General features: G+C 40.0%; 1 long non-coding RNA gene across 1 annotated transcript in view; it reads right to left on the reverse strand.

Annotated features, from left to right (window-relative positions):
* Positions 1–5,857: 5,857 nt before the first annotated feature.
* The window catches only part of LOC109549451 (uncharacterized), a 110,634-nt gene continuing 96,957 nt past the window's right edge, over positions 5,858–19,534 (reverse strand). The window contains exon 4 of the long non-coding RNA XR_002175734.3: positions 5,858–11,677. This is a non-coding gene — a long non-coding RNA (uncharacterized lncRNA). The remainder of the gene's footprint in view (positions 11,678–19,534) is intronic.

A 19,534-nucleotide genomic window follows, 5' to 3' on the forward strand; every position in this document is an offset into this window, starting at 1 on the left:
GCTCCAACCATCAAGTCGCTCAGAAAGAATGGGGTGGGATAAGGAAGTGGGCCTTACCTCCTACTTGCTTCAGCTCATGGTTAAGTAACTCCAATGGAATTTCCATTCCAGTGCTTTGCCTTACACGTGATTGGCCATTCCTCTGCAAGGGAGCCTAAGAAATGGAATTTTTTGGCTGGGAGTATTACTGTTATCAAGGAGGAAGGAGGAATACGTACCGTAAGAAGCCAGCGGCCATCTCTGCCAGACCACAGTAGCAGCTATCACTCTTGAAGAGAAGCTTAGAGGTTTCTCATGTGGTTGCAAAATCCCAATAGAAAAAGCAGTGTGACAATTTAGTTACTGTCAGTTGATTGTGTTTGGGCCCATGAAGCCCTTTCATACTCCACCCTGCTCTATCTAATGAGCCACTTAGCTTCTGTCTGTTCTCTATCTCTTCTCCTCAACATTTGACCTGCCCTTCCTGCCTCTCCAATCTGACACCTCTTTCCATCTCTTCTTTCTTGGTCCTTTTTATCTTTTGCTTCTGGTCTTCTGCTTTTGTCTCTTTTCCACACGTGGAGACTCAAAAAGCATAGCACAGGAAACTGTCATCCTACTCATGCCACACCTTCTTTGTCCATTTGCCCTTCCTCATCCTTCATCTCTGCTACTTTGTGGAAAATCTTTTGTCCTTCTGAAAACTATCCTTCTTGACATGCAGTCCCACTTAGATGATTGTAGCTGCAATTGAAGACTTACTTTAAGGTTGTTGGTAGGCAGTCTCCACACTGTTCCATGAATCTGCCTCCTCTGTTCTCACTCATTTATTCATTCTTTATTTCCACGTTTATTGAACATCTACTATATGCCAGGCCCGTTGTTAGGCCCAGCAGGTTCTCCATGGGATAAAACAGACATGGTTCCTTCCTTGTAGTGCTATCTGGGAGAGGAGCCACATTCAAATCATAGAACCATCACTCATCCATAGCTGCAGATTTTGGTAGGAGCTGTGAGGGAAGGGGTATTATGGAACATAAAACAGGAGCAATCTTGGAGGAGCCAGTGAAGGCCTCCCAAGGTAGTGACATTTAAGATGAAAGCAGAGGGATGAATGGGAGTTAGCCATGCAAAGATGAAGAGTGTTTGAGCAGAGGGAAGAGCATATACAAACAATCTCATCTGAAAAATCTGCCAGTGGAGAGCGATTTTCTACTCTGTGCTGATCACTATTCTTGAGTATGAGTAGAGACGAAGATTCTGCCTTGAAGGGACTTATATTTGAGCAAAATGTTTAGAGAATAAATACAAAAAAAAAAGATACTTTCTGGTACTGATCAATTTTATGGAGGAAAAAAATATCTAGTTGGAGGAGAGGGTGTGTTTGAATGATGGGGAGTGGTCATGGTTGCTGGACTGTAGTGAACAAGGGGCAGAATGGAGGAAGATGCATTTGGAAAGGTAGCTAGTGGCCAGGTCACCTGAGTTTCATGAGTGATAGTAAGGTTTTGTGGAGGCACAAGGAAGCCTTTGGGATGTTTCAAGTATGAAGATGATATAACATGATTCGTACTTAGAAAGATCACTGAGATCCTGAGAGTAAACTATGTATAAATGGAATGCAAATCCTTGGACCAGATGGAATCCCTAGGGAGTGAAGGCCAGGTGCCCAGCCAGGAGCTCAGAGAGTACGCCAGCTTTACTTTGTGACCTGGGCAAGTTACTTCCTCTAAGTCTCACCATCAAATGGAGGTTATGATAATGGCTCACAGGATCATGATAACAATCTGATGAGATAATATTTTACAGCAACCTCGTCCAATATCTTGCACGTGGTTTACACATCCAACCCCATCTCCCCTTCAATGTGCTTGTCACTCCCCTCTGACAGATCACACACAGTCTCAGGGGGGAATGTTTTGATCATGAGACACGAAATTTAAATGGGAACCTAATAGATTATATGACACTTCAGAGCTCAGCAATTTTACAAAGTCTTGAATCATTCTTAAAAGAGAGGAACATGCTGGCTCTCAGTTTGCATTTTGATGTTTCAGAATGTTTTGCAAACAATTCAAAGCACTTCAGAAGCCTCAGAAGCCAGCCCCCCACCCTGCCCCCCGGCCCCCATCTCCACAGGTATTTGAAAGGAAGGGTTGATTGAACTGGAGTCACTGACTGTGGTGGATGACAGTGAGATAAAGAATTTCTTCAGAAAGAAGTTCATAAAGTAAGTTTCCTTCTTATTCCTCTAATATCTCAGCTAAATCTGGTCCGTCAACGTGGGCTTGACCATTGGCCCAGTTCCCCATCTTTACTCTCTGGCCCCTATTATTTTGTCTTGCTTGGGATTCTTGTTTCTGTCTGCAACAGTCTCCTGCCTTGAACACATATAAAACCCAGTGAGCAACCAGCGTGAGAGAAACAATCCCTGTGCATAAACGCTGTGTATCCTTCACTTGGCTGAAATGCATTTTGTAAACATCTGAAAGAAATAAAAAAGAATCACTCCCTATCTGAGAAAATCAATTGATTCTAAGGGATCAAAATATGTTATAAAAACTGCTGGGATCATGTTCCCATGAATGGAGTGATAATGAGACATTCTTCAATAAAGGAGGGATGATTAGAAGATTATGGTGACATAAAAACTCATGGTCAAGGCAACTTTTTTCTCAATTGGAGCACAACTATCCTCGAGTTTTGTTTTTGTTTTTTCTTTTTCCTGCTAAACCCCAAAGAACATTCTATAACCCAATGTTTTTACATGAAATTACATTCTTTCCATGGGGCAGAAACAAAGTAAAACATTGCAAGCAGGAAAGAAAGGTGTTTTACTTCACAAAAGAAAAGTTGCTCAACCTGAAACTAGCACAACATTGTAAATCAACTGTACTCCAATAAAAATTAATTTAAAAAAAGAACCAGGATATGATTTAACATGTAACCTTTTCCAAGTAATCATGAAAGAATCTGTCCAAATGGAACCTCAATCAGAGATCCTGCCGATTATTTGTGGACACACAGCATGAGTGAGAGTTAAACCTTTGTTTTGTTAAGCCACTGAGATTTGGGCATTCTTTGTTACTGAAGCATATTCTAGCCTGATCAGTAATAAATGGATTGGTTACACACACACACACACACACACACACACACACACACAAGGGGGCTCATCTGCATTGCTAGAAAGATTTCTTGTCTTGGATGTGTTGTGCAAGGTCAACTTGAGAAACAGTGAATCTCATGGAAGAGAGGAACTTCTACGATATAAAACATTGCTCAAGGGACTAGGCTAGGCTGGCATGGATAGATTGGTCTGCCCTCTGCCTAGGGAAGTAGAAGTTGTTTAGCACACAAAGACTGGATCCTATGAAGAATGAACGAGATAATGCAAGAATCAAAGCTAGATTAAGCTATGATTGATGATAATTGAAGTTTAGTATATGGAAAAACTATCAGCCTGTACCTAAGTGTTCATATTTCTATAAATCTTGCTCTAAATTGTGATGTATCATCTATATATTCTAGTAATGAACAGACAAATAATTTATATCGCTCCTTTAATACAAATATGTATTTTGTAGGAGCACAATCAGAGATTTACTTGTGTGCTCATCTCGGTAACTTTGTCCTGCTCGGTCTCACCTTTGAGCTTAGGAAGTTTGACTGAAAACACAATTCATCTGCTGGAAGTTTTACAGCTTGTGTCTTGGGAAAATATGTGTGTTTTTTTTTCCAGATAGGTCATGTAAACCTGAAACCTATTAACCGTTATAGCCAGCTTGAATTGTAGAAAGAAGTATATTAGAGCAGGGCTCTATAGTCTGTGGACCGATGCTGATGAGAAAAGTACAGAAATTGAAAGTAAGCACTTAGAGACTTTCCTAGCAATTTGATGTCGCCATAATATCTAAACTAGTCACACGAAATGGGACCATGTATCATCTGGGATGGTTTGAAAATTTAAAAACAAAACAAATAAACAAGCAAACAAATAAAACAACTGGTTCTTCATCACAAGAATACATGAAACACCAAACCGGTTTGCAAGGCAGAACTAGAGACACAGATGTAGAGAACAAACGTGCCTGAGTTAGAGTCATTTGACCTCCACTTGAGGACCTGCTCTAGACTCAAAACAGTCCTCTTCCCAAGAATGTGGAAAGGGATGGAAATTTAAGAAACCAGGTTTAACGCTTATCTTTTTAATAGCTATTTATTGATTAGCTATATGCCAGCTACTGTGGTTTCTAGGGCTATAAATACAAATAAGAAACTCCTTGAATCAGAAGGCTTAAAGGCCATTTGGAAAGACGTAAACAAATGATTATAACATAATTTAAGTCAATAAACCTTTGTCTCTCTTTCCTTCCCTCCTTTCCTGTCTTCCAGAAATACTTATTGCTCCCCATTTTACTCTATTTTAACTTTTTTGTTTGTTTAAGATTGAATGTAATTTGAAAAAATTTTTTATTGAAGTATAGTTGATTTACAATGCTGTGTTAGTTTTAGATATACAGCAAAGTATTTCATATATATATATATTCTTTTTGAGATTATTTTCCATTATACGTTATTACAAGATATTGAATATAGTTCCCTGTGCTATACTGTAGGTCCTTGTTTATCTATTTTATATATAGTAGTGTGTATCTGTTAATTCCAAACTCCTAATTTATCCCTCCTCCCCTTTCCCCTTTGGTAACCATAAGTTTGTTTTCTATGTCTGAGTCTCTTTCTGTTTTGTAAATAAGTTCATTTGTATTGCTCCCTATTTTAAACACCATGCGTTACTTTGACGATATGGTGCTGAATAAGGATGCTGCTCTCTTTCTCACATGAGGATTTCAGCTTTGTCCAAAAGACAGCCATAAGCTAGATAACCACAGTTTAATTAATTGATTAATTAATCCAATGAGCAGTCATTACTGTAAATTAAAATAAAAAGAGCCGTGAAAACGTAGAGAGACCTAAACTTGATTCAACGTATGGTGAAGGAGGGTGAGTCAAGTGGAGAAGGTGTCCCTGAGGGTGGAATATTTGAGCTGAGCTCTAAAAGATAAGTGAGAGATATCCCAGTGAAGAGGCGGACAAAGAATGTCTGAGGCAGAGAGAGCAGCATGTATAAAGGTCCTGTGGCAGGAAGGAAGCCAATGTGGCTAAGGGGCTATGGGAGAGGTGGTTGTCTTGCAAACCTAAGACTTTTGTTGTCTACATCCTACTTAAACCTGTTAGTCTGGCTATCACTTAATTTTTTTCCTTCTCCATAAACCAAGAACAAATAATTGTATTCATGCCTTTTCCCTTATATGGAGGACGCTGTATTGTAATCCCTTGCTTTCACAAGTGGTGGCCCTTACTTTTTCTGGGAACTCTCCTTTTCCCAATTGATGGTTATGATCATAGCGATGAATTTTATTACCTCATTCTTGATCATTGGACTAAGTTCACCCATTCAGAAAGGCACCACATCCTCTGCTCTATCCTTCCTTTGCTTTGGCTACACAACGTTCTTGGTCAGTTGTCTCAAATACTAACTAACGCTGACTACTCACCTAGGCTTTCATCTCTTATATTACCAAATGCTATAAATAGAACACTGGACTGCTGAAAGAAGACTTCCTCTTATTGCTGGAAATGCAGTCCACCTCCTCAGCTTTTTCCTCAACTCATAAGTTTATTTAAAGCAAAAGGACCTTTTCTGGCCTTCTCTTTCACCTTTCAGTCATCACTTCTCTGTTCAAATCTTGCCCCTATTTGTGGCATGCCCTCATAAAATATGGTGCAGTGAAAAGAGAGTAGACTTTGGGGCCAAACCAACCGGGGTTCAAATCCAACTCTGATAATTGCCACCTGTGTGACTCTGGGAAATTAAATCACCCTCTCTGAGCTTCAGTGTCTTGGTTAGCACAGAGAGTTGTTGTGACCGTTAATTGAGTCATTGTGTTTAAAACATCTAATTCTCACAGAATGATTCTTTTTTAGCTATCTGGCTAGTGTTTTAAAGCCTATTTGATCATGACAAAAACAACTCAGATAGAAAGGACACTGCAGCCTCACCTCAGACAAATGAGTAGAAACTCACATTGTCAATTACGATCTCAGTCCTCCTCACTGAGGCATCTGACACAGACACACGTTGTGTTTTTATTAATATTTTATTTAGCCAACATACTATTACAGAAGCCAATCTATTCTCCATGAACTTCTCTTTAACTTTTTTTTTTTTTTTTTTTTGCGGTACGCGGGCCTCTCACTGTTGTGGCCTCTCCCGTTGCGGAGCACAGGCTCCGGACGCACAGGCTCAGCGGCCATGGCTCACGGAGGCCCAGCCGCTCCGCGGCATGTGGGATCTACCCGGACCGGAGCACGAACCCGCGTCCCCTGCATCGGCAGGCGGACTCTCAACCACTGTGCCACCAGGGAAGCTCTCTTTAACTTTTTTAATTAGCTTATTAATGGGATTGGGGAGATGGATATCATTTAATGGGACATTTCTCCCTCCCTCTGAAGAGCATGACATTCATAAATCAAAGAGGTCTTACATTTGCATCCAGCCAAGGGACTGGCTCTGGTAAGATGATTTGTACTCCTAAATTCTGGACTTCTGTGAAGTCTGAGAAGTAAAGGAGAGAGGAAGATTGAACAGAGGTGGGACAAGGAGACAGACAGGTGAGGGTCTGTGGATGAGAAAGCAGAAGCAAAGCTGACCCTAAAATAGATTAATTAAACATAACTTGATAATGTGAGCCTGGGTCATGGGGGAGGAGGGCTGGGAGATGGGACAGACAGAGTTACAGCCAGGTCTCTGGATCAGGGCCCTTCCAGTCTGACAGGCAGGGCGGAGAGTTTCCTGTGAGCTGGAGGAAATAGAGTGCCTGCCTCCTGAATGTTTGTCACTGTGTGAGGGTACAGAGCTTCAAAAGGCACAGTCCTTCACCTAGAAGAACCAATGATCTATCGAAGGAGAAGGACTTTCGGTACAATATTATCAGAACAGTGTTAAATGCTATGCTAAATGCCATAATGGAAATATGTTCTATCAGCATTGATGCTGAAAATATAAAGTCTTTCTGGGGAGGTAAGGAACGGCATCGCAGAGGAAGAGCCTGGCTTAAGTCCGTTCACTAGAAGCACAGCCTGAGATGGGGATTAATTTAGGGTGTGCTCTTAGAGGAGCCAAGTAGTAAGGGAAGTAGGATAGGACAGGGCAAGGACCTATGCAAAGATGCACTTTCAAATTGCACCACAGAGGTTGTCCTATCTAACGCAAGGGGCCTGAGTTTTTATTTCTCTTCATCAGTCAGTCATTTGCCCTGAGTGGGTGTGTGTCTGTGTGGTCACATCCTGGACATCTCTAGGAAAGACAAGGGCAATCTTTCTAGGGAAGGGAGCTATGAGTGGTCAGCTTTAGCATCCAGTGCCTGCAGCCCCTGACAGATGAGTGTACCCAGTGCTGTACATGGACACTGGGCCAGAGGCTCACAGCATCTGCTAGAGTGACATTTGAGGTGGCTCCCTTGCTGTGATGGGTTGGAGGATGTTCCAGAATTCCATGGAGAAGCAAAAGTATGTGCAATGGCCTGAAAAATTTGCGGGATCAGTTTTCCTTAGAGGGGCCAGTAGTCAGGTGTGCATGAGATGGGAGTGTGGGAGAGGTGATCAGAGACGAGGCTGAGAGAATGATGGTTAACAGCCTGGGTTTGGGAGTGAAACAAATCAGGGTTTGAATTCTGGCTGTTGCTTATTGCCTGTGCGACCTTAAGCAAGATACATTACTTTTCCTAGCCTCAGTGTCCTCATCTGATAAATGGGTATGATAAGACTACCTTTCAGGATTGTTGTAAGAATGAAATGAGATAATGAAAGTAAACCATTGAGCACAGGGCCTGTGACGTATTAACTTTCAATAAACGGTAGTTATCTTAATTATTATAAAGCTGGAAACAGTGGCTGATTTTGAAGATCTTGAATTGTATTTAAAGGAGTTTGGATTTTATCCGGAAATGATAATCATCATGATGATGATGATGATGGTGATTCTAATGGCAATAATAGTAACAACAGTAGCAGCGGCAATAAAAGCTAAGAGGTGAAGCGGGGAGCCAGTGAGCATCTTTTAAAAAGTAGGGAATTTGCAGGTCTGTGCTTGAGAAAGATATTTTGGTCAGCCCTGTGGAGAACGGATTGGTGATAGGAAGAGAAAACAGGTAGGAGAACCAGCTATGGGGCTCTCTCAATAGTCTAGGCAAGAGGGTTTGAATTTGGTCAAAAGTGGGGGCCAGGAAGGGACTGAGCCAAGACCAGAGTGAAGCCAATGAAATCCTGTAGCAACTGAGCTCAAATTGCATGCTTGGGACTCTGCCACCACTCAGATGAACCACTTCTACTACACATAGTACAAATGCAGTAGAGCGTAGTATCCTGCTCTGGGTATGGTCTTTTATTAATGGAAAATTGGCTTTGTGATATGCAGGTTGCCCCTGGTAAGGATGATTTCAATGATGCTCATGAGCCTTCTCTGTCACTTTTATTGAGTTTCTGTGGACTCAAATTCATTAATAAAGGAACAAAAGGGGAACCTGGGCGTATTTTACTCTCATCATTATCTGGAAGAGTCTTTCGATGAAACTCATTGAGCATGATGACATCACTGTTTCTGCTGAAAGCCCATCTCTATATAGATTGACCTTGTTTATAATCCTTGATGAAAATGGGGAAACATGCTGTATTAAGTTGGTCTCATAAAAGCCCTCTATGGAGGAAATCAATAGATAAATGCAAATAAAAAAACTCGCAGTCAACTTGGTTGAGTTTCCGCCTTGTCTTCAGAAGCAAGATGGTTAGAAGAGAACGTCATACCTCTAGATTATACTGAGCTAGGTTTGATGGCATGTCATATTTTTTCCAGCTCTAACGTTCTGACTCTATGACTTCCCAAATTATACCTATAATAAGAGAAGTTAATAGCGCTACCATTTATTGAATCATCATTCTGTGGCAGGCACTGTGTTAACCGCTTTACTTAGATTTCATGGTAACCATATGCAGTAGCTACTATTGCAATTTCCATTTTACAGATGGGGATACTGAGGATCGATGAAGTCAAACAAAGTGGGGCAGGGGCTGGGATTGAGAGGAAGAGTCCAATGTAGCTGGTTCCAATCTCTGTGAGCTCTGATTTCTGCCCCTTGCCTCTTCTTTTTGCTCATTTTTAAGGACACTAATCTTTTGACATTCAGAACTAATTCCCCATCAGGTCATTTAACAGGTAACCATTAAAAGCCCTGTATGTTTTCTAACCTCTCTGGTTGTCAATGGACTATCACAATGCATGCTCTTCCCATGGACCATAGGGACATGATCTCACATTGTCCTGTGCAGGTATCTGTTTATTGAATGGGTGGGATTCATTGCCTCCCAATCACACTTTGGGGGAAATGCCATCCCCTGTTATGCCCATCATGATTTTTTAGCTCATGCTGATCACTTCTTGTCTGAACTGAACCCCTAAATATCTGTCTCTATTCCATGTTACAGCATTTGTTAATATAGACCATTGTCCTGCTTCATACTTGAAACTATATTTACCCAGCCAGATTGTAGGCTTCCTGAGGGCCAGAACCAATATTATTTTTTTCCTAGAACCTTCTTCTTCCTTCCCTATACACCTTCTCCATAATATAAGGCATGGAGAAGCATAGTAATTACAGATTTATTAGAGATTCTTTCCTTTTGTAGAAATAAGATAGTGAAGAGAGAGTGAGAGAAACTATTTCCTGGAAAAGAAGATATCCTATTTCCTGTGCCAAGTAGTTTTCTTGTTAATAGTATTCCACTCTCAAATCTCCCTGTTCAAGGATGGAGAACCTATTACAACCATCTGCATAAATAATATATGCTAAAAGCCTTCTCTGTGCCACAAATATTGACCTTGTTTAATAATTGATGATGAACTCCATACTACCCTGGAACCATGCTGACACAGTTTTGTGTCCTTGCTACAAACTCATATTTATAGCTTTTGTTTCCTTAAGCCTGAAATTTACCTAAATTTCTTTATGGAAGGGTATTTTCCCCCTGGGGCTCTAATATGATACTAGAAACTGAATTCAGTAAGGCAAGTATAGTGGAAATGAAAGGGAGGAATCTCACTCCATCATTGTGAAGAAAGTCAAGCTTTCTCCTTTAAATCATGTTCCTGATAGGTGGCTCTTTTTGTCATAATATTTCACAACTTGACTTTTGCCAAATAATAATACAAAACAGCTAAGATTTAGTGAACATTTACTAAGTACCAGGTTCCCTTGAAAGCACTTAACTTGTATTGTCTGATTTAATCCTTAAAAGACCTCCAGGAGAGAAGAACTGTGATTATTTCTATCCTACAGATGAGAAAACTGGGTTATGGGAGGTTAGGTAATGTTTTAAACACACAGAGGAAGTGGCAGGGTTATGATTCCAATATCAACAGTCTGAATCAAAACCTTATGCTCTAAAACACTATGACAAACTGACTTCCTGCTTGTATATCCCATGTAGTGGAAAACGGCTGAGTTTGCTTTCTAATCATCACTTCTTATGGGAACAGCCCTTCACTTTTCCCTTAGAAACCATTACTGCTAAGCTTTCGGTTCACACCTGGTTCATAGAAACTAATTTAATGATAGGACTCTGACCTAAGTCCAGTATGAGATTGATTGTAAAAATGATCTCAATTTTTCACCTTCCCTGTATCCATGCCCTTGCAATGTGACTTTAAACCTCTTCCCAGTTCCTCCCAGTCCTTTCAATATGGACTGGCTTTGTGACTTAACAGGACAAATACATTGCAGCAGAAGTAATGTACTAATTCTAAGTATTGACTTCAATTTGACTTGTGTATTTCCACCCTCTCTCTTAGAACCATGCAACTGCCATGAGAAAAGTCTGGGCTAAGTTTTTGGAGGGTGAGAGACACAGGAGGAGAGCCTGGTTGTTCTAGCTAACGTTACTCTAGAACAACCAGTCTGCCGTTGCCCAAACAAGTTGAGAGCCCAGACGAGATCAGCAGCCAGCTGTCCCACAGCTGACTTCAGATGCACCAATGAGCCCCACTGAGACTATCAGAACCACTAGTCCCACCTGCAGACTCATGAGCAATAATGAAATATCATTGTCCTAAATGATGAGTTTTAGGGTGATTGGTTAGGAAGCAATAGGTTAACTAGTACATCTGACTAGCAGAAACCTTTTGAAATTTTTCTGTAGCTATTAGGAAAGAATTGATATCAATTTATTTATATTGTTAAGCTATTAGGATTTAAGATGAAATTATTGGTGGTCATTTTTGCCTGAAGAAAAGATTACTTGAAAAAATGCCAACACAAAAGAAACAGTATGAAAGATTAAAGAAAAATATTTCTGATAACATTCTTTGATCACCTGGATGCACCAATGCCTGAAGCCAAAGCTTGAATTTTCTTGTAAGATGAGGTAATAAATTTCCTTTTTGGCTTAAAACACTGTCCCTTATTAACACAAGAGTTCTGATTAATGTGATGACTATAGACTTTACAATAGCTTTTAATGAACATCATCAAATTCCTTACCTTTCTCCACCCCTTTTCTCATACATGTCCTCATCCTGGAATGTCCTCTTCTCATATCTTTACCCATACTGTTATCATTTGAAGTCCAAGCCTTGCTTCAAAATCTTATGAAAGTAAAAGGTGGAAGATTTATATGATTTGAAGAGAAGCCAGAGAAATTATTTGCAAATCATATATTTGATAAGGGATTAATATTCAACATACACAAAGAATTCATACAACTCAGTAGCACCCCCCACCCCACCAATCCATCTGATTAAAAATGGGCAAAGGAACTGAATAGACATTTTTCCAAAGAAGACACACAAATGGCCGATAGATACACAAAAAGGTGCTCATTACCACTAATCATCATGGAAATGCAAGTCAAAACTGCAATGAGCTATCACCTCACAGGTGTTATAATGGCTGTCATCAAAAAGACAAAAGATAGCAAGTGTTGGCAAGGATTCAGAGAACAAAGAACTTTTGTGCATTCTTGGTGGGAATGTAAATTGGTGCAGCTATGATGGAAAACAGTATGAAGCGTCCTCAAAAACTTAAAAATAGAATCACCACGTGATCAAGCAATTCCACTTCTGGGTATATATCCAAAAGTATTGAAAGCTAGATATTGAAGAGGTATCTGCACTACCATGTTCATTGCATCATTATTCATGGTAGCCAAGATATGGAAACAACCTAAGTACCCATGAATGAGTAAATGAATAAAGATGTTTTATATATACATATATGAATACTATTCAGCCTTCAGAGAAAGAAGGAAATCTTGCCATTTGCAACAACATGGATGGACCTTGAGGGCATTATGCATAAGTGAAATAAGCTAGACAGAGAAAAGACAGATACTGCATGGTATCACTTATATGTGGAATTAAAAAAATACAAAGTGAAACTCAAAGAAACAGAGAATAGAAGAATGGTTGCCAGGGGCTGGAGGATCAGAGAAATAGGGAGAGTTTGGTAAAAGGTACAAACTTTCAGTTACAAGATGAATAAGGTCTGAGGATCTAATGTATTGAATATAATATGGTGACTATTGTTGATAATACTGTACTGTGTGATTGAAATTGCTAACAGAGTAGAACTTAAACGTTCTCACCCAAAATGTAAAAAAGATAAATATGTAAGGTGATGGATATGATAATTAACTAGATGGGAGAAATCCTTTCACATGTGTATGTATATTAAATCATCATGATGTATACTTTAAATATATTATAATTTTATTTGTCAATTATACCTCAATAAGACTGAAAAACTCTTATGAAAGTAAGGTCAAAGATCCAAAATGAGGTTAATTAGCAGGAATGGGAATGGAAGATACTAAGGATGGAGTAGGAGAAATACTACACCTTGGAGCAGTTATGAGCAAAAGTCAGAATCATTGATTCATTCACTGAACAAATAGTTGTTGAGTAAGTCTATATATCCATGCTAGGTTTTGGAATATAGAGAAGGCAGATAATTTTCCTGCCCCTAGGAAACTTAATTTTTAGAGGAAGAGACAGATACACACAATAAGTGCACAATTTCAGACAAAGATAAATGTTTAACTTCAATGACTGAGGCAGTAGGAAGGCAGTGACTCACATGGAACTGGCATGGATGGGTGGTCCTGGAAACCTCTCTGAGAAGTGATATTGATTAGAGGCTTAGAGAATGAGAAGCAGCCAGCTTGAAATAATCTGAAGGAAAAGCACTTCAGGCAGGGGGAAATCAGTACAAAGGTGTGAGAGAAACCTAAGATCTTGTGTTTTGAGGACAAGGGAAAAAGTACAATAAAGTGAGGTGAAAGTGGGAGGGCAAGAGATGAAGTTGGGGGATTTGTCCAGAGTCTTTAGGCGATAGTTTATAAGGAGTTTGGATTTTATTCTGAGTGTGAAGGTAAGCTGTTGAGGGTTTTTTGTTTGTTTGTTTTCTGTTTGTTTTTATTATTTTTTGTGGTACACGGGCCTCTCACTGCTGTGGCCTCTCCCGTTGCGGAGCACAGGCTCCGGACGCGCAGGCTCAGCGGCCATGGCTCACAGGCCCAGCCGCTCCACGGCATGTGGGATCCTCCCGGTCCGGGGCAAGAACCCGTGTCCCCTGCATCGGCAGGCGGACCCTCAACCACTGTGCCACCAGGGAAGCCCCAAAATGAGTGTCTTTTATACCTTTTTTTTACTTTTGCATTTCAAGACAAAATAAACTTATGATAAATAGCCAAGACATATTCGAACTCACATATACATATATGTTAACTTTATAAAATTAGAGTCATCATGCTCTGTATCTAAGTTTATCTGCATTTTCACTTGACACTAAATTATTCATTCAGCAAATAGCTATTGAATAGGAACTCTCTTCCAAGTAATTTTCTAGGAAATGGGGGTTAAAACAAGGGGCGAAAGAGACAAAAATATTACGGCCCTCATGAAGCATACATCCCAGGTTGGAGAGACAAAAATAAACACGATTAGCAGAATGTATAGATTTCAGGTGGTAATAGGAGCTAAAGGGAAATGCAAGAGAGTATTGGGAGGGGCTGACATTTTTAGAGATGAAACTTATGGCATACTTCTATTATCTTAAATAATTAACCAAACATTTTAATGACTCCTCAATATTCATTATGTTAACTAAACCTTAAAACCCCTATTTTTAATGACAGCATATATTCCTTGTATTTAATATTCCTATTGAACTTGGACATTTTGATTTCTTTTAATTTTCTCTATTATATGTAATTATATATAATTCTCTGCAGACACCAAGGTTTCTTGTATTTCCTTCAGCATGTGCTTACTTAAGGCTCTCGAAACCTGTACCAAACTACCTTCTACAAAGGAGTTATAATTTGTATTCCAGACATCAGTGTTTGAGAATGCCTTACAGCTGAACACTTACTTGGGGCTCTTCCTTCATGAGATACAGAGGCAAGAAAACATTGTCAACTCTAAAAAGACTTACAACACATTTATTTTTGAACTAGGAAAGTTTACAAGATCCACTGAGCCCGTTAGCAGCATGTAAAAGAGGGAAAATTGAGAAACAGAAGAAAGAAGTGACTTGGCTAGATCATTGGAGAATTAGTGACAACATCTGGACTATATCCCAGATTATTTAATTCTCAGTCCAAGGTTCTTTTCACTCCTTCATTCAATCATTCCCATCAAGTGGACAAACAAGGTGTTCAGTGGAAATTTCTGTATGAGCAACAATATTAATTTTAATGTATCACCTCAAGGTCTATGTACCATGTTGCTCCTTACCCTTTTCTGTGGGAATCTTATTTATATTGGAGAGATCCAGGCAGCTATACAGGGTTCAGCACCAAGGAGAGCTCCAGCAAGCCTGTGGCCCTTGATGTTCTACAAACTTTGAAGCTTATATCATGAATAATTTAGTATTGTCTGTCTTTGGGGAAGAACTTTCTAAGCTTTAGGAGATCTGGCATATTAACATGGGTCCTGATCTCTTAGCATAGAGTCATAGATTTCTCCACAGAGCCTACTAGCTGTTCACCCACATCAGGTCAGCCACGGAACTGGCTTCTAGCTAATGGAATATGAGCAGAAATGATGTGTTCCACCTCCAGGTCTGGACATAAAACCTCCTATGCAAATTCTTCTAAGATCTTTTCTACTGAGATGGTGACACAGAGCAAACTTGGAAGTCACATGTTGAACATGACAAAGCCATTGCAAACCTAGGTTTTTAAGTGGCTGAGTAGGGAAGAGCCACAGATAACCTGGATACCCCACCCTAGGCATAAGAAAGAAATAGACATCTTGTTCTGTAAGCCAATGAATTCTCTGGGTTCTTTTTGTTACAGTAATTTACAATAATTACCTCATCCTGCCCTAATATGGTTCATTATTCTATGAACACAAAAGCTTTCTGCATTTGATTGAAATCTGTGCCCCCACAAGAGTTGCTATTCACAATTGATTGTGTATCCCACAAATCACCTCTCCTTACTTACACCTCCTTTTCTTCTTGCACATTTATCTCACCTGTTAATGTATATAAAATTGTAAAGTCACATATTTTGGATTTTTTCATCTCTTTTCCACAACGCTCATCATCATACCTATCTTAAAATTTTTTATCGTTTCTTTCCTTCTTCTGCTGGAAAAGATACTCTTATACTTTCAATTCTATCTCCTCTCATCACCCCCTTGAGAACTTGATATAACAGTTATCAGCTATTTTCCTTAGAGCACCAATCTCTCTATGTTGCAGCCAACCCTTCTGCCTACCACGATGGTTTGCTTTTCATTAGCAGATCAATCCCCTTACCTCTCTTTTTCTTCTTCCTCTTTGCACTTCTATCTTTACTTCCATCCTATCTCCATTCACCACCAAACTATAAGAAAGGTCAATTCACACCTACTACATTGACTTTCAATACAGTTTCTTCCTTTCCCTTGAGATCTGATGTTCTCCATGTTTTTTGAGGCTGGAATTGCTCTTGCTATCACATTATCGGTGGTTTCTCAGTTCTACTATCTTGACCACTGTGTACATTTTGACCTTGTTCAGCACTTTTTCCTCTCCTTCTTTTGTCTTTAAGCTAATGGAAATCTCCAACTTTTCTACATGTTTCTGTTTCTTCTTTGTTGATTCTTCTCCCTCTGGCTTTACACCACATGCATATTTTTTCTTAGGCTTTTACTTCAGCATCCATGAGCTGTTCTCTCTTTCCAATACTATTTCCCTGTGGCTCTGGTTGTATCGAAGTAATTCCTGGGCTTCAAATTTACACAGTTCCTGTCACATTGCTCTTGCTATTTCCTCTTGCATTCATTTTCCAAATATTCGTTACAGTTATATCCCTTCTTCTAGTTACCAATCAAACATTATACCCTCTATGAAGCTTTCTCTGAATCTCCCAGATGAAAATTCTATTGCTGTCTAAAATCATTTTACACTTTATTTATACCTCTACCATGAAATATTTTGTAATGTGATTATTTGAATAGAGCCAGACACATAGTTGGCCGTCACCAGTAACTCCTTCCTAAGAGGAAGAAGAATGAAGAGATTGAAAGGTACTTTTTGCCTGGATTATTTTGTGCATCTGCACCCAAATAGCACATGCACTGTCTGTGACCGTCAGGATCTTGAATCTAAATTGCAGTTAACCTCCACGAAACCTCATGCATCAAGCTCTGGGTGTGTTCTGTGCCATTTTCCCCTTTCTTTTTGGAGGATGATGAATCAGACTCATCATGGTATTCAATTAATTCCACAGAGCTGACTCCTGAGGGAGTTTGTACCCAGTGTCCTCTAACTGATGATCAATCATGCTCTTGTTGTTGGTACCCAAGGCAGCAGGCAGCAGGCCTGTGACATGCTCCAGGTTGTCGAACAGAATGTGTCCCCATCCAAGCAGGAAAGGTTCTGGTGACCTTTGATGGCATTTGAGAGAAGTCATTTGCTCTGGCTTTTCTGAGGCCATATTGATCTCTGCCCAGGATTCAATTTTAGACAAACAGGCAACATAATTTATGTAAACTGGGCAGGTAATTAAACTCTCCTCCGAGGCAAAAAGGTCAGAGCAGAATATTTAAAGTTTTATTTCTAAGTAGAAGCGGTTAGCTAAAAAAAGAGAGAGAAATCTCACTGGGGTTGTCATGTTGCCAACTGTTACCCTATAAATTATATGACCCAGATTATCTTCCTAAGAATGGATCTGAGTTCTTTTTGCTGAAGGAGCTAAAAAAGGCAAAAATACTCATTAAAGACAAAGTTTGCATATTCAAAATGACTGAGGGGTAGTAGACTTAGTGCTAGATTGTGATGAAATCTTCCAATAACTTTTTCAGAGTGATTTCCAGACAATAACAAGTTTAAATAAAACTTGGAAGTACAGCATAAAGAATTTCCCTTCCCCCCCACCCCGAAACCATTTGAGAGTAATTTGCCAACATGATGTCCCATCACCCTCAAATCATTCAATATTTATTTTCTGTACATAAGAACATTCTTCTCTATGATCACAAAATAGCTGTCAAAATCAGAAGGTAATATTGATACATTACTGCTATCTAATCCTCAAGCCCCAACTAAGTTTCTCCAAGTGTTCTACAATAGTTGTTTTTAGATAGCATGTCTCTAGTTTATTTCAGCTTGGAACAGTTTCTCAGTCTTCCTTGCACTTTAATGACCTTGATATTTTTGAATGTTACCAGCCAGTTATTTTGTAGTACGTCCCTTATATGGGTTGGTCTGCCGTTTCTTTGTCAGTAGATTCATGATATGCACCTTTGGTAGGAAGACCATCGAACTGGTGCTGTGTCCTTCTTCTTGCTTCCTGTCAGGTCACACATCATTTCCACTTGTCCTGTTACTAGGGATATTAACATTGACCACTTGATTAAGTGGACTCTATCGGTCTTCTCCACTGTAAAATTATTCCTCTTTCCTTTGTGGTTAATGAGTGTTTTGAAGGGAGGTATTATGTATGAAACTATGTAAATATCCCATTATTCATCAACCTTTCAATTTATTCATTGATATACTTACATCAGTGTAGACACTTGGATTCTTCTTTTATTCAATAGGTCATAGTCCATTACTCTTATTATTTCTTGATGCTCTAATTATCTGTGATTTGACAAATGGGAGCCCTTCTAGGTTGGCACATGTGTCCTCTTGATATGTTCCCATCCATCTTTGCATACTTCTTTATACTGGCCAAAAAAAGGTGCTCCAGGCTCATTCTGTACTGTCCCTGTCTCAGCCCTAGATTCAGCCATTTCTCCAAGTAACTCTGACTCCTTTTACTGGCAAACAGTACTATTTAGAAACCAAGATGCAACTGCTATGTTTGATCATTGCTACTGGGATGACTCAGCTCTTAGGTCCTTTCTGTGGACAGAGATAGGGAATATATGCACATACTCTAGATATACACACATACACGTTTACATCATCCTCATTGCTGTGTTCATCTATTTATATATTAAAAACCATGAGATTATATCAGCACCTCCAATTCCAATTTGACACTCCAGGGTTCATTCTGGTTTCCTCTCTTTTTATATTTAGAACTCTCTTTCTATTATTAATAGTGAGAATCTCGAATCCATTACCCTTAATGCATTTACTTATTTGATCATTCTCTCTGCATGTAAACCATCCCTTGCCACAAGGGCCGCCCTTCACTTTTGCAAAGATCATCTGTTCACCCTGCTTGGGCTCTCATACCCTCCAGTGGACCCCTGTCACAGCCAAGCCCCAATCCCTCCTGGGGACCCTCCTCACCTGCCCAGGTTATGACACACCTCTCTGCCTACATTTCTATTCCTCTCTCTGCTGCATAGATGCCTTCCTCTCCTCGCTTGAGCTCAAATCTCCCAGGCTGGGCTGCTGCTGCCATTCCCCTGTATGGATACCTTCTTCCCCCTGCCCAGGCTCTGGTGCCTTGCATTGGGCCAACCTCTTCCTCCACGTAGAAACCCTCCCCTGCCTTCTCAGGCTCTGACACTGTGCTGGGATGCCCTCAACATCAATGTTTCCTCACTCTTCCTGGACTGTGACATCCTGTACCTGATTGCCCATACCACCATCCCCCTACGTGTAGGTTCCTCTTACCCTGTTCAGGCTCCAGTAACCCCACAGGGTAACACTCCCACACAAATGCCTTCCAGAGGCCAGTCAGACTCTGACATCCTTGGCAGGCTGCCCCTCCCCTGGGGTGCCCTCCAACACCTGATTGGGCTCCCATCCTCTGTGCTGGGCAGCCCTGCCAGGCAGATACTCTGCTTACTCTGCTCAGACTCTAACTCCTGTGCTGGGCTACCTTAATCTGCCTCTTCCACCCACAGACACCTGCCTTACTCAGCCCCACCGAATCATTTTGCATTAAATTATTTGGGAAGGAAACAGGAAAAGAAACCTATTTTAAAAGAAATTATTATTTTTTTAACTTTGAATTTGAAAATGAATATGACTTTTATTTTTTTTAGTTA

The sequence above is a fragment of the Tursiops truncatus genome, chromosome 17 (assembly GCF_011762595.2).
Source record: "Tursiops truncatus isolate mTurTru1 chromosome 17, mTurTru1.mat.Y, whole genome shotgun sequence".
Lineage (NCBI taxonomy): Eukaryota > Metazoa > Chordata > Mammalia > Artiodactyla > Delphinidae > Tursiops > Tursiops truncatus.